Source organism: Aedes albopictus, chromosome 2 (genome assembly GCF_035046485.1).
Source record: "Aedes albopictus strain Foshan chromosome 2, AalbF5, whole genome shotgun sequence".
In the NCBI taxonomy this organism is placed as follows: Eukaryota; Metazoa; Arthropoda; class Insecta; order Diptera; family Culicidae; genus Aedes; species Aedes albopictus.
The window spans coordinates 415,740,151-415,753,888 of record NC_085137.1 but is presented as its reverse complement, the minus strand read 5'-3'; the positions used below and the strand labels follow the sequence as shown (position 1 = coordinate 415,753,888).

The 13,738-nt window shown below is 41.3% G+C and overlaps 1 protein-coding gene across 1 annotated transcript in view; it reads left to right on the top strand.

The window, feature by feature from the left end:
• The window catches only part of LOC109426813 (WD repeat, SAM and U-box domain-containing protein 1), a 398,043-nt gene that overhangs the window by 75,211 nt on the left and 309,094 nt on the right, over positions 1-13,738 (top strand). The gene's annotated exons all lie outside the window — the stretch shown is intronic.

Genomic DNA, 13,738 nt, shown 5'->3' with positions numbered 1-13,738 from the left:
TTAAACACTTGTTAAAAGACCCTCCTAGGATAAGCATGTGGTGGAATTATCCCCTGGGAAAATTTTATCACGGGGCTGGACGTTTTTCTTTTGATGGGGCGTATTGCCCCGTTTGTTTTGAAAAGGCAAATTTTGGAACGTTTTCGAAAAATGTTTCAAAGCTTCCATAGCCGTCCCTCCAAAGGCGAAGTTCGCATGCAGCACTTCACTGGCTTTAGGAACAACGATTTGCAGTAGACAATTATAGATGGAATAAGGCACCAGTTGTAGATATATTGCCATTTCTGCTTAAGGGGGGCATATTATACCTGTTTACCCTAATTCAAACCGATTAAGAAAGTGTCTGTCTGAAAATCTCGTACTAACCAGGGGGGCGATTTTACAATGATTGAAATCCATCAATATAGTACAAAGAAATAATAGTATGGTGTCTTTGATCTTTGAAATACTGGGTCAAAATATGCTTAATCGTTGGTGGTGTGTAAGTAATGTATCGAAAATTAACTGTAAATGCTCAAAATGCTCTATCTCGAAGCATGGTTGGTCTTTTCATTCTGATTCTTCTATCAAATCTTCACAATATAGTTTGGAAAAGCCTGAAGAAATTTGGAAAACGTTTAGTATTACACAGCGCAACATTTTTTTCTCTCAAGAGCAAACTTATGTGTCTTTGACAGATTTTGGGCCGCTGAATCCGAATCCGGACTCAGATTTGCTCCAGCACGTCACAATGTTTAGCTATACCTCAATTTATAGGGCAAAATATGCGATTTCGGGCTTTTTTGACTGCAAGCCATTAAGGACAAACGTCTTGAAATCCCGCTTCAACAGTGCATCAGAACTTCAGACGCACAAATCTCAAGAAGCAAGCTTCAAACAACAGTGCATTTTATTATTCTCTTCTTGCTCACTTGTAATAATATTAAAATAAGAAGCTCAGGTGCGCTGGCTTTGTTTACGAAGAGATTTGTGCTTTCGAAATCGTGAGTAGGTGCCAAAGTCGGCCATTGTGGCGGCCATTTTGGGATTCTAACAAGTCTGTCCTTAAGCATGGAAATATTTTTTTTGATGCAATCAAAAAGTAAATTGGGCGATTGACATCTATATTAGCGTCCTAACATTAGATGTTAATTGAAAAAAATACCTTTTGGTTGCTTCAAAAAAATATTTCCATGCTTAATGGCTTGCAGTCGAAAAAGCCTAAAATCGCATATTTTGCCCTATAAATTGAGGTATAGTTCAAAATTGTGACGTGCTCTGGAGCAAATCTGAGCCCGGATTCGGATTCAGCGGCCCAAAATCTGGCAGAGCCACATAAGTTTGCTGATATATCTAAAAAAAACACCTACTTTTGGTTGAACTTTGACGCCCTGTTTTGAATATCTTCACAGGTTATAAAATTTCGTTCTCTGCTAAAACTACCTCTTCAATAAATTTAAATACATGGCCATTGAAAAAAAAAATTAACTTTATGTATTTTTTATTTGCGTAATCGTTCTTTGGAGACGCATGAGAAAGGGTTTCCAAAAAAATGGCCGTTTTCAATTTTTAAGAAATGCGAAGGAAATTTTTCTTAAAAAAAATCCTATGTCATGAGCATTCTGGAAAAGAAAAAAAAATTGAATATTTTCCCACAATTTTCGCAATTTCAAATTTTTAGAAGGAGTACATTTTTAAAAACATGTGTGCAATCTTTGAGATAAAAGTCCAAGTTAAATGATTATTTTTAGAAAATCAGAACCGTCATTCTTTTTTTTTCAAAGATTTATATAGTATCTCCAAAAATAAATTTATGTTTATTTCGAATAGATTATTTTTAAGGCTCCTATTAACATTTACAGTTAATTTCCGATACACTCCTTTGTAACGATTATTGTCGTTTTTTTTTTGGAATTTTTAAAAAGAATCCTAAAAAATCTTTCTAGTTAGACTGCTAGACGAGAATCCGAATACATTCTTTTTGAATATGGAAATTTTAAATATATACATATCAAGAAGCTCTTAATGAATGAGAGAATTCCCAACAAACTTTCTGGCGAACATTCGAAATTATATCATGTATTTTTTTTGTTTTTGTTTTTATGTATTTTAACATATGCTAATTCTACACTTTTGGGTCATGTATGAAGATAGTTTTTTTATGGGAGATTTCTTTGCTGAGTTTTCATGAACACTTGGCTTGTGGCATAGTTGAGGAAGCTCTCGGATATGAGTTGAAAATTACGATCTCCAGAAAAAAAAATATTGGCTTTCCTGGTAAAATAGTTCCAGAAAGTATGCCAAAGAAATTTCTCAGTGGAATTTTGCTTATCTGTTGCTTATTTAGTGAGAAATTCTCATAAATATTTCAAGAATGCCACTAAAAGTCTTCTTTTGATTCAGTAATTTTACCAAGAAACATTTATATTCTGGTGAAGAGGTCAATCTTTAAAAAAGTTATATGTATTAAAACTAATGGGCCCATATAGCCGAGGCGGTAAACGCACGGGTATTCAGCATGACCATGCTGAGGGTGACCGGTTCGATTCCCGGTCGGTCCAGGATCTTTTCGTAAAGGAAATTTCCTTGACTTCCTTGGGCATAGAGTATCTTCGTGCCTGCCACACGATATACACATGCAAAATGGTCATTGGCAGAGGAAGCTCTCAGTTAATAACTGTGGAAGTGCTCATAGAACACTAAGCTGAGAAGCAGGCTTTGTCCCAGTGAGGACGTTACGCCAAGAAGAAGAAGAAGAATGTATTAAAACTAACTCTCGCTTAGTTTCTTTCTCAGATAAACGGTTTCATACACACTAAGGTAAATATCGAAATTGACCCATCTTTCCCCCTGACCCATCTTGCTCGCATACTATAGTTCGTTTTCAACACGTTCACCATCATCAGTCCGACTTTTCTGCTTCACGTCTTAGGCTCGTACAGTCCTGCCATAGTTCCTAATTGTCATCCGCAAAACAGACAAATTGGCTAGATTTCGTAAAAATCGTGCTCCAACCCAACTCGTGCATGAGCCCAGTTCGTCGCATAACACCTTCCAGGGCGATAGGTTGAACAACAGGCATGAGAGTCCATCACCTTGTAGTAGTACCCGGCGAGATTCGAACGAACTAGACCGTTAATTTACACCGTTAATCGTCGTTTTGATCAGTCTAGTGAGCTTCCCGGAGAAGTCGTTCTGGTCCATTGTTTCCCATAGCTCTAGGCGTTTGATACTGTGCATTCGATTCGCCGTCTTGAAGTCGATGAACAGATGTTGCATTAGGACCTGGTATTGGCGGCATTTTTGTAGGATTGAAGATCTCGTCCGTTGTCGAACGGCCATCAACGAAGCCAGCTTGATAACTTCTCACCAGGCCATTTACTTTACTAAAGTAGTCTTTAGGTCAAAGACAACGGAAGATGATCTGTGATAGCGCTTTGTAGGCGTCATTCAGAATTATGATCGCCCGGAAGTTCTTACATTTAAACTTGTCACCCTTATTTTAGATGGGGAAAAATTACCTCTGTGTAGTTATTCGATCTCCCAGATTCAGACTATTCACGTGACAGTGCAGGCAGTTGGCCAGCTTTAGGTCACATTCATCACAAAAATCATTTTATTTTTCGCTTGTTTCGCTGTATCGAAAATATTAATGTTAACATTGCACAAAATTACTTAATGCTAGGTATGCACCTCAAACGGAACCGCTCAAGTGATTTCCATTCAGTGCATTCTTTTTCCTTGACCGGAAATTTCGTACAACAAGCCCCATTTAATTTGACGTTTTTTCTCTCAGCTTCGTACTGCCGTAGATAAACTAAAAAAATCCTTGCAAACTGCGTAAAATGACCTGAGAGTAGTCAGTCATTTTGAGGTTAGGTTCGTTGGTGTAATCGAATATTCCCTAATTGATGTTAAAATTACTCGAAAATTCCAGTTAGTAGACACTTTGTCCTCAAACATTTAGTTGGCGTGCTGTTGCATTTTATACAACACGTTGAAAAAAAAAACTAAGCTCGTTGTAGGGTAAATTGGGACTAAAGGCTTTTTTTGGAACATTCATCGTTTTTTATGATAAATAGCCTCATTTGTTAGGTATTCAAAGTGATAACAGCAACTAAACAATATAATTGATACTTCAGCAGAAATGTATTCACGAAACTAATGAGTTTTCATCGATTTTTAGAGATTTCAAAAATAGGTTCGTAAATTAGAAGTGATACAAAAAGGTGTTACGTTTAAGTTGAGTTATAATAGAACGATAAAAGTCAAGGAGATAAAAAACCCCAATAAAATGTAAACATGTGAAATCACATACAGAGTCCGCCACCCAACCGCCACCATCGAGACACCCTTCGTTCAATACCGACAAAACAAGTCCGACAGCCACATCTGTCATCCGACTCGACACTTGGCACATCAACGGCATCAACACCAACACATCTTTCATCGGAAGAAGAAAGAAGATGACGAAGCGGTCATTCGGTTGTGCACAGTCGTCAAAATTGGACGCCACGTTTAGTGGGTCCCAAAAGTGAAAAAGAACTGACCCAAGAAAAGTTAAAGGGTGAAAAGTGTCCACCGGAGAAGCTGACGGCAACGCCGTGGTGATAAACGGGCTGCGGGGAACCGTCGCCGTGACGAATTAGCAAGCAATTAAGGTAAATCCTCGTAAAAGACGCATCCGAATCACAGGTTCGAAAAGAGCTCCAGCCGGAAGACACCGCTAAAAGGCTTCGCGAGATGAGTTGCCGAACAAGAGGGCGGTCGACAATCGACCTAACCTACGTGTCTTTTTACAGTGATTTGGAGCGGTCCGGAAGAGGCTGAAGTGACGGGAACCAGACAGAAAAGACTTCATCACTTTCGTGGCAGGACGGGATTCCGTCGTTGGGAAAAGCCCCGCCAAGGGTGAGTGAGACGGCGAAACTGAGACAGCATCAGCAACTAAAAATTCTCCTGCAACTTTCTGGGGCTTTTTTCCTTACACTGCTGTCAGTCCTCACTTTCATTCACCTCGCACCGGACCTTGGTGTGACATTGAGCTGCAGGCCGAGTGTCGCGGCAAATCATCAAACGGAATTCGGTTTTGTGGCACGAGCATCAACCGGTACCTCCGGTGCTTTGGAGGCGGAAAGCCGAGCCAAGAGCAGCAGAAGCGGTGGTCAGTCCAGGTCCGAGGAAAGCGTAGAAGTGGGCAGCGGGAAGCGACCTCTGGTCCAGACGAACACGTCGGTCTACGCACGAACGGCTGCGGAAGCATTTGGTGTCAAAGGAAGAGTCCGACCACTGCCGGAGCGCACGGATGATTGGAAGGAGATAAGCGGGCATGCCGAAGCGAGCGGGTGGCGATGGCGTACGAACGGTACCGTGAGTACCGACCCTTAAGTTAAGTACAATTTTGTATAGGGGTGACATATCAGCTAGCTAGGATGAGATAGGGGTAGGAAGGACATAATGATCCCCAATATATGTAATTAAAAATGAATTTTGAGTTTTGCGATTTTCTTGTTGCGCTCTAGCCTTACAGTGTTTGTGACTGTAGACCCTCTCGATAAGGTAGTTTGGCTCTACCGCTACCGGGGAACTTGCAACACTGGCGTCCAACTGAAAATCCACATTTAAACTACCGTTCAGCGATTTTTTGGTTTGTGATCAAAATTTTTTGGTTTTTGTGCTTTTTGGTTATCCGGCCTACGATAACCAATATAATTTTAACCCTTACGCATTAAATTCGAAATAAAATTGGACTTTACCCATTTGACTGATGAAGAAGTAAACTACGAGTTGGCTTTACGCCACGTAGTAAACCTTGGACCCACTACACATAGAGGCAAAGTTCTTCGCCTCAAGGCCCTAATACAAGAAGAGTCCTTGAGAGATAGTAAGCCTGCTAGCTCAGACCATGTCATGAGCACACAATCCAACCTAGAGCAATGTGAATCTCAAGTTCACCAGCTGCACATTGGCGCAGAAGCGGCCATCCGTACAGCTGACAGTGTAACTTTAAACCAAATACGAACACGTCTTTACCACTATTGTGATCGATTACTGTTGATCCGTCCTCCAAACGAACTGCGGGAAACTCACGCAATGCTGTCAGTGCATGTCGACGTGCTTCTAAATAAAGTGAACGGGACAAGTGTAGTGAACGGTGTGCCAAGAAGTGAAAGTGTAGTCAGTCAAGCAACGTCAACCGGAGCCATACGAAGGAACAACGGTGGAGAGGAAGGAGCAGTAGGTGGCGAAACGGACGCCACGGGGCGACGCTTCCAGGCAAGAAACCACACCACCACCAGTGACGTCTTTCTCCGGTGGACAAGGACGAGGATTGCTGTTCTCTAGTTCATTCCGAGCGCTAGACAACGAAGACGCAGGGGAGACACAGCCTAGACAACGGAACACCTCACCACCGCCTCCCTATCTTCCCCGGGAGCGAGAAACATGGAACCGTCCAGCCCCAGAAGCACAGTCACGAGAAGTTCAGGAGCTGCAAGCGAGAATAGCGGAGATGCAGGAAAGAGAACAGCGGACGCGTGAAGAAAACTATCGAATGCGAGACGACCTGGAGCGGCTAATCCGGCGAGATCGACCAGCACCGGAACGAGCGGACGATCGCCGAATACAGAAGGCGGTGCACAACTGGCCTTTCAAGTTTCGCGGCGAGAAGGACACTACATCACTCAACGTGTTCCTAGATCGCGTGGAGACATTCGCGAGGTCGGAAGGCATGAGCGACGCCACACTCCTGAGTTCGATCAAGCATCTACTCCAGGAGGACGCAATCGACTGGTACTCACGAGCAACGTCGCAGAACCTGTTGCGGACTTGAGACCAGTTCAAGCGGGAGATCAGAAGGGAATTCATGCCCAGCGGATACTCCCAAATTCTGCGTCTGGAAGCCAGCTTTCGATTTCAAGGAAGGGAGGAATCCTTTGCGAAGTTCTACCGAGATATCTCAGCGCTTTTCCGCTTTGTCGATCCACCAATTCCAGACGACGAAAAGTTCTTTCTGGTGAAGAAGAACATGAACGAGAACTACGCAGCCATCGTCACAGCAGCGAGGCCTCGTTCACTGGAAGAAATGGTGGAAGTCTGCACCGGATACGACGAGACGAGGATGCTTCTGAACAGGCAGCGCAGGATTCCCATTCCGCACAGCGCGCTTCTGGAACCGAACTTCGCTACGCCAGTAGTAACCAGCAGACCACCACCGGCTCAGCATCACCAACAGTCACAGCGGTTCAACAGAGTTCACGCCGTGGAGGTGGAAGAAGGCGCATTCGAGCACGAAGCAGCGGAGGTAGGACCAGAAGACAATTGGCAGCACAACATCGACGAACTGATGGAGCAAGTCAACGCGTTGAAGTTGAACATTGAGCGGAGATCTGCGAGACCAAGCTTTGCCGCACGCGACGAAAGGCAGCCAAGGCCAACGGATAGGTACAACCGGACAGAAGCTGACGTCCTGCAAGTAGCGCGGCAGTACACAAGAGATGCGCAAACCGCGGCACAGCAGCAGCGGCCGCAAACCGCATCATACCAGACTCGGCTACCACAACAACAGCAAGAACAGCCGCTAAGAGCACAGGGCTGGCAAGCACGACAGTGGATGCCAAGCTCGGATCAGAGCGACAATAACCGAAGAAGTCAACGTCTTTTGCCTGAACCAGCCAGGCAACGGGAAGATCGCCAGATACAACAGGAAGAAGCTCCGAACGGCCAACGAATAGCAATGCTTTGCTGGAACTGCGACGAGGAGGGTCACAGATTCATGGACTGTCCGAAGCCGCAAGCCATCCTATTCTGCTACCGTTGTGGAAGGAAAGGCTACTCGTTGCGCAGTTGCTTCACGTGCCGCATGGACGCGGTAAACTACCAAGCGGAGAACCAGCAGTAGAGGGGAGCAGCTCTCCGCAAAATCTCGGAGACCCCTCCGATATCCCGGAATTTCAAAACCTCAACTCGATCATTATCAACCCCGGAAGTGACAATCGACCACACGCCGTCATATCAGTGCTGGGCAAGGAGTTAACAGCTTTGCTGGATAGCGGAGCAAACTGCTCCCTACTAGGAGGAAAAAGAGTCGAGCTGGCGGAAGACTGCGGTTTGCAGAAAGGAAACGTCAGCGGCGGAATAAAAACGGCGGACGGCACAAGACACAACATTTCGCATTTCGTCTATCTCCCAATAGTGTATAATAACCGCAACGAAGTTCTTCCAGTGCTTTTGGTACCTTCGATTCCAGACTGCGTCATCCTAGGAATGAACTTCTGGGAAAAGTTTGGCGTCAAAGCGGTGTGTTGCACACTAGAAGCGAAGCAGGAAGACCAGATCAGCGAAGACCAGGAGATGAAGCAGCTCAGCCCTGAACAACAACGGCGCCTAGAGCAGGCGATCCAGAAGTTTCCAAAAGCGGTAGAGGGAAGACTAGGACGCACGAAGCTGTACGAGCATCGAATCGATGTGGGGAATGCACCGCCCCGTAAACAACGGCATTACCCTATGTCACCGTATGTTCTACAGGAGGTCAACAAGGAGATCGACCGGATGATAGCGCTGGACGTCATTGAGGAGGCGCAGTTCTCGCCATGGAACAATCCGCTGGTCGCCGTCAAGAAGAAAACTGGGCAGTATCGCGTCTGTCTGGACGCGCGGCACCTCAACTCCATCATGGTGAACGAGGGATATCCGATTCCCCAGATAGCAGCGATCACCAACAACCTCCGAAGTAGCAAATACATCTCGTCGATCGATCTCAAGGATGTTTTCTGGCAGCTACCACTCCATCCAGGTTCGAGACAACTGACAGCCTTCACCGTTCCATCCAGAGGCCATTTCCAATTCAAGGTGGTGCCGTTCGGGCTGTGTACGGCAAGCCAAGCCCTAGCGCGACTGATGACCCACCTATTCGCCGATCTAGAACCGCTGGTATTCCATTACCTGGACGACATCATCATCTGCTCCGAAACGTTCGAAGAGCATATCGCTCTGCTCGAAGAAGTAGCCCGCCGGCTACGCCAAGCGAATCTCACGATTTCATCGGAGAAGTCCAAGTTCTGCCGGAAGAGCATGAAGTACCTCGGCTACGTAATCGACGAGCAAGGTTGGCGAGTAGACGACGAGAAGATCCAAGCGATCGTACAGTTCCCGACTCCAACAACGCGCAAAGAAGTGCAGCGATTTCTCGGTGTTTGCAACTGGTACCGACGCTTCATCGCCGGTTTCTCGCAGCTAGCAGCTCCGCTAACAAACTTAACGTCAGGCAAGACCAAGTTCCGTTGGAATCCGATAGCTGAAGAAGCGTTCCTCAAGCTAAAAGCAGCTCTGGTTTCGGCACCGGTACTGGCGATGCCGGACTACAGCAAACCGTTCGCCATAGCGTGCGATGCCAGCGACACAGCAATCGGAGCAGTGCTAACGCAGGAGATCAACTACAGTGGTACAGTGGTAGACATTCGTCTAGGCGAGGCATATTTTTCATATTTTTTTCGCAACTGTAATAATTTTATGTTCTTTATTTTATTTTTTAGAGGTTCTTTTAAGTAAATTTCATTAGTCAATGTGATGAAACAATACATTATTATTTTTTTGGACATAAAATTCAAAAAAAAAATGAAAATTTTCCTAGACATTCGTTTTTTTTACAAATCATCCCCAAAGGTGACTGATACGAGTAGTCCTTAACGATATTCAGCACCTCATGTGCAAATCTCTTTTTTTGTTTACATATGTTACATACGGTGTTTGGTAAAGTTAGGCTTGATTTAAGTATTTTTTAGATGAAATATCATAGTTTCACTGGCATAAATCACAGCGTTTACGACTAGGGTAGTGGAGGTATTTTGGCCCGGGCAGGGAGTTTTTTTTTTACATTTATTATATAATCTACTAAATCTTGATAATTTTTTGATTGGAACACGAAAAGTATTCAACTATGTAGTGACCTTCATGTTGGACGTGAGTTAAATATGCTGTTCAGTATAAAAAAAATAGAGAAAACACCAAAACCAATGAAGGTGACAAATTTGTAGTCAGCTTCGAAGAGGTATTATATTTTAGAAATGGACATTTATTTCATGTGAACGTAGTTTATACCTTGTCAGAGCTCAAAATAAACTCTAGATTGAGTTTAAATAAGGGCGAAAGTAACATGAGAGAGTTCTCTTCATCGACTCTCTCTTCTGCAAATTAAAGTGACAAGATGCAAATTCAATCGAACTTTTTTACACTTAGACGCTAGATTGCATCGCAACCTAGCGATTCATGGCCAAAAAGTTTAACCATACTTGCTTCTTGTCATTTTAATTTGAAGAAGAGAGAGTCGATGAAGAGAACTCTCTCATGTTACTTTCGCCCTTATTTAAACTCAATCTAGAACTGTTCTTAAGCTCGGTGGTGCGATAATGTTTACTAAAACGGTGGTTTGAGGTATGACCATAATATGTTCAACAATCAGATGGGAACATATTTTGGACCACCTGTCAGATTCAACTCTCCAGTTCCTTCTAAAGGGAGAAAACATTCATGACAACGTAATGCCTTCTAAAAAAAGATAAATAGAGTACGTTGGGGCCTCCCGTGACCTGGGTTGTTATATGTTTATTTTATAATAAGATTGTCATGGGTTCGATTTGTGTCCTAACAACTTTTCGTCAAGTTGAAAATTTTAGGTGTTCAGTCATCCAGTTTAGAACAGTTGTCCTTCTCGACAATAAGTTGATGGTTGAGACAATGTGTTATCTGATGTATGTTTGACAAATTACGTATCATTAAAATTACTTTATTTTGATGGCCTTCCCACAATAACATTATGTGTGGAATGCCCTTATATTTAGCAAAATCACTAGACTTTCACACTTCTTTTGGGACCTTTACGTAATTTATGCATGGTGTCGCACGTCATGCAATAGTTAATGAATTCACGTTTTACGTACAGGGGATACTCAAAATAACTGGGACAGGCAAAATTTTCACTTTTCGAAAAATGTTCAAATCGCTGTACCTTTTCGAAAAGGGCATCAAATATTCTCAAATCTTCACTGTAAGCTCATCAACTAGTTGTGTATCAGTGGTTAAAATTTGGGAAGGATCGGGCCATTCTACACAAAGTTATAAAGGTTCTAGAAAAAGGTATAATTATCCGATAGCCAATTTTGAGCTGCTATATCTCCGGATTCAATGAACCGAATGCATTGAAATTTTGATCATTTATGACTTAAATAATGAACTTTGAAAAACAGTTGACTTAATTTGAAATTATTAATAAGAAAAAAAGTTTTGGCGATTTAATTTATTCCATGATTTTTCAGTAAATTTATCTATTTTTCATATGCATCCCATTACTTTTTCAATTTAATGAAGGCTATTTCGTTGCTTTTCTTTGAAACATAAATATATGCAATTCAATTAGAGAGAATTTAAATGAACTATAATTACTATCTCGAGTTTTGAAACGATGAAGAAGTTTTGGAAAAATTGGTGTTATATTAGAAAAATAATCTAATCGAAATAATTTTCTTTCGTGTGAAGAATTTTAGGTTTAGTCAAATATTTTAATAGCTCATTATATGAGTCATAAATGATCAAAATTTCATTGCATTCGGTTCATTGAATCCGGAGATATAGCAGCTCAAAATTGGCTATCGGATAATTATACCTTTTTCTAGAACCTTTATAACTTTGTGTAGAATGGCCCGATCCTTCCCAAATTTTAACCACTGATACACAACTAGTTGATAAACTTACAATAGAAATTTGAGAATATTTGATGCCCTTTTCGAAAAGTTACAGCGATTTGAACATTTTTTGAAAAGTGAAAATTTTACCTGTCCCAGTTATTTTGAGTATCCCCTGTATTTTTTTAATGAAACATCATACTACAATGTTTAAAAAATGGCGCCTGTAACAAACTTTCTTCCTTTTTGAACGTTACGTAATTTTTAAACGTTCCCTGCCTCAAAAAGCGAAACAAAAAGTAGAAATATTTACCTATGTGTAAAGTTTTGCTGAGGTGCCTTCATTTCATCATGCAATAACAAATTTAATGAGGTGGGCCAAAACATGTTCACTTGATGGTCCAAAATAAAATCAGGTGGTCCAAAATAAAAGCCCGAGATCCTTCAGAAGTTTTGATATTTCTTATATTTAGAACAACAATTTTGAGTTCTTTTTGGCTCCTTTCGACAGAAAACATGTTGCTCTACGTAATGCCTACTGAAATTATCGATGTTTTAAAGTGAAAACCTTATTTTTTCACTTAATTGTTCGTGTACTTCCTAAAGGGGTCCAAAATATCTCCCTTACCCCAAAGCCTGTATACGCAATAATCAGGACACAGAAATACAGCTGTAAATCTGTAATAGATACATTAAAATTGCTCAAACTTGGCATAATAACATCTTAGGTTGTTTTCATTTCACCTACAAAATTTCATGTGAATCGGTGCTGTACTTTTTGTTGTAGCAATGAAAGAGTAGAATGTGCGCCATTGAATTTTGTACAGCCCCTAGTTTTGCTTGTCAGCGTTGAAACTTTTGAATTTGACAAAAGAAATGGATGAAATTTTGAACACAAACCTCTCAATCTACATTTGTTACATAGGCAAAATTTCAAAAAAAAAAAAAATCTGTGTACTATCAACGATTTTATGGTCGAAACATTTATTGGGACTGAACGTGAGTTTAGCCCCTCAGACAGCAATTAGTCAGCACTCTTTATTGTTTCGATTGTACTATTGAAAGTAATATACCAATAATCATCAAATTTTGCAGACATAATAGACACAGAATCAACTACCTTCTGTGAAAATTTCATGAAAATTGGCAGAGAAATTCGCAAGTTATGAATAGGTAAACATCGCACATGAAAAATACGAAAAAAAATCACTAACACTCACCCATATCAACACCAATAGCTTTCAAACCAATTGATAAAAGTTAATGAAATTTTGCAAGAAAGTGTCTCTATAAGTATCATAACTGCTAACGAAATTTCATAATTATCCCCACAGAACTTTGAACTGTAGCCTAAAATAACCATCTACTATGCAAATGAAAATTGGTCATGATTGTACAAAATGCTTAAAACAACGTCTGTTTGTTTTTCATCCACAGTTAAAAGTAATGCATCGATTTTTATGAAATTTGGCACAAACAATAAACATACACCAAAGAGTTCTCAGTCAATTATTTGGCCAATTTTACCGATTCATTACAGAGCTACAGCCGTACTTCTGTGTCCCGATTATTGCGGATACAGGTTTCATTACGTCTTCTAATAGCTCCTAATATCTTCTAGAGTATATTCTGACTAAAATCACATACATTGGACGCCTCACATTTTGAGAAATGGCACACAAAGTATTCTAATCTCTAGCGTAGTTCATGCGTTTCATAATTTAGACGTGTTTTTCAAATAAATCATGAATGAGTGTAATCAGTTTCGTACCTTTTAATTCCGCCCTAATTGCATATCCTTTGACAGATACGCGTATTTCGACTACCACTTGTAATCTTCCTCAGTGTCAGTTATCCACTCCAAACTGATTACACTCATTTATAGAGGGTATTCTGCTTAGAGGGTTCGAAAAGTCGGTACAAGAAATAAATCATGTTAAAATGAATGTAACTCAAAGCTAAGACTCATTTATAATACATTTTTTCAGATTGAATGAAATAAGCCAATTGTTTGACCATTTTATGCATTTTAGTATGAACATCCGCTTTAAAATAAACAGGGTACAAAAATTCCGACTCTT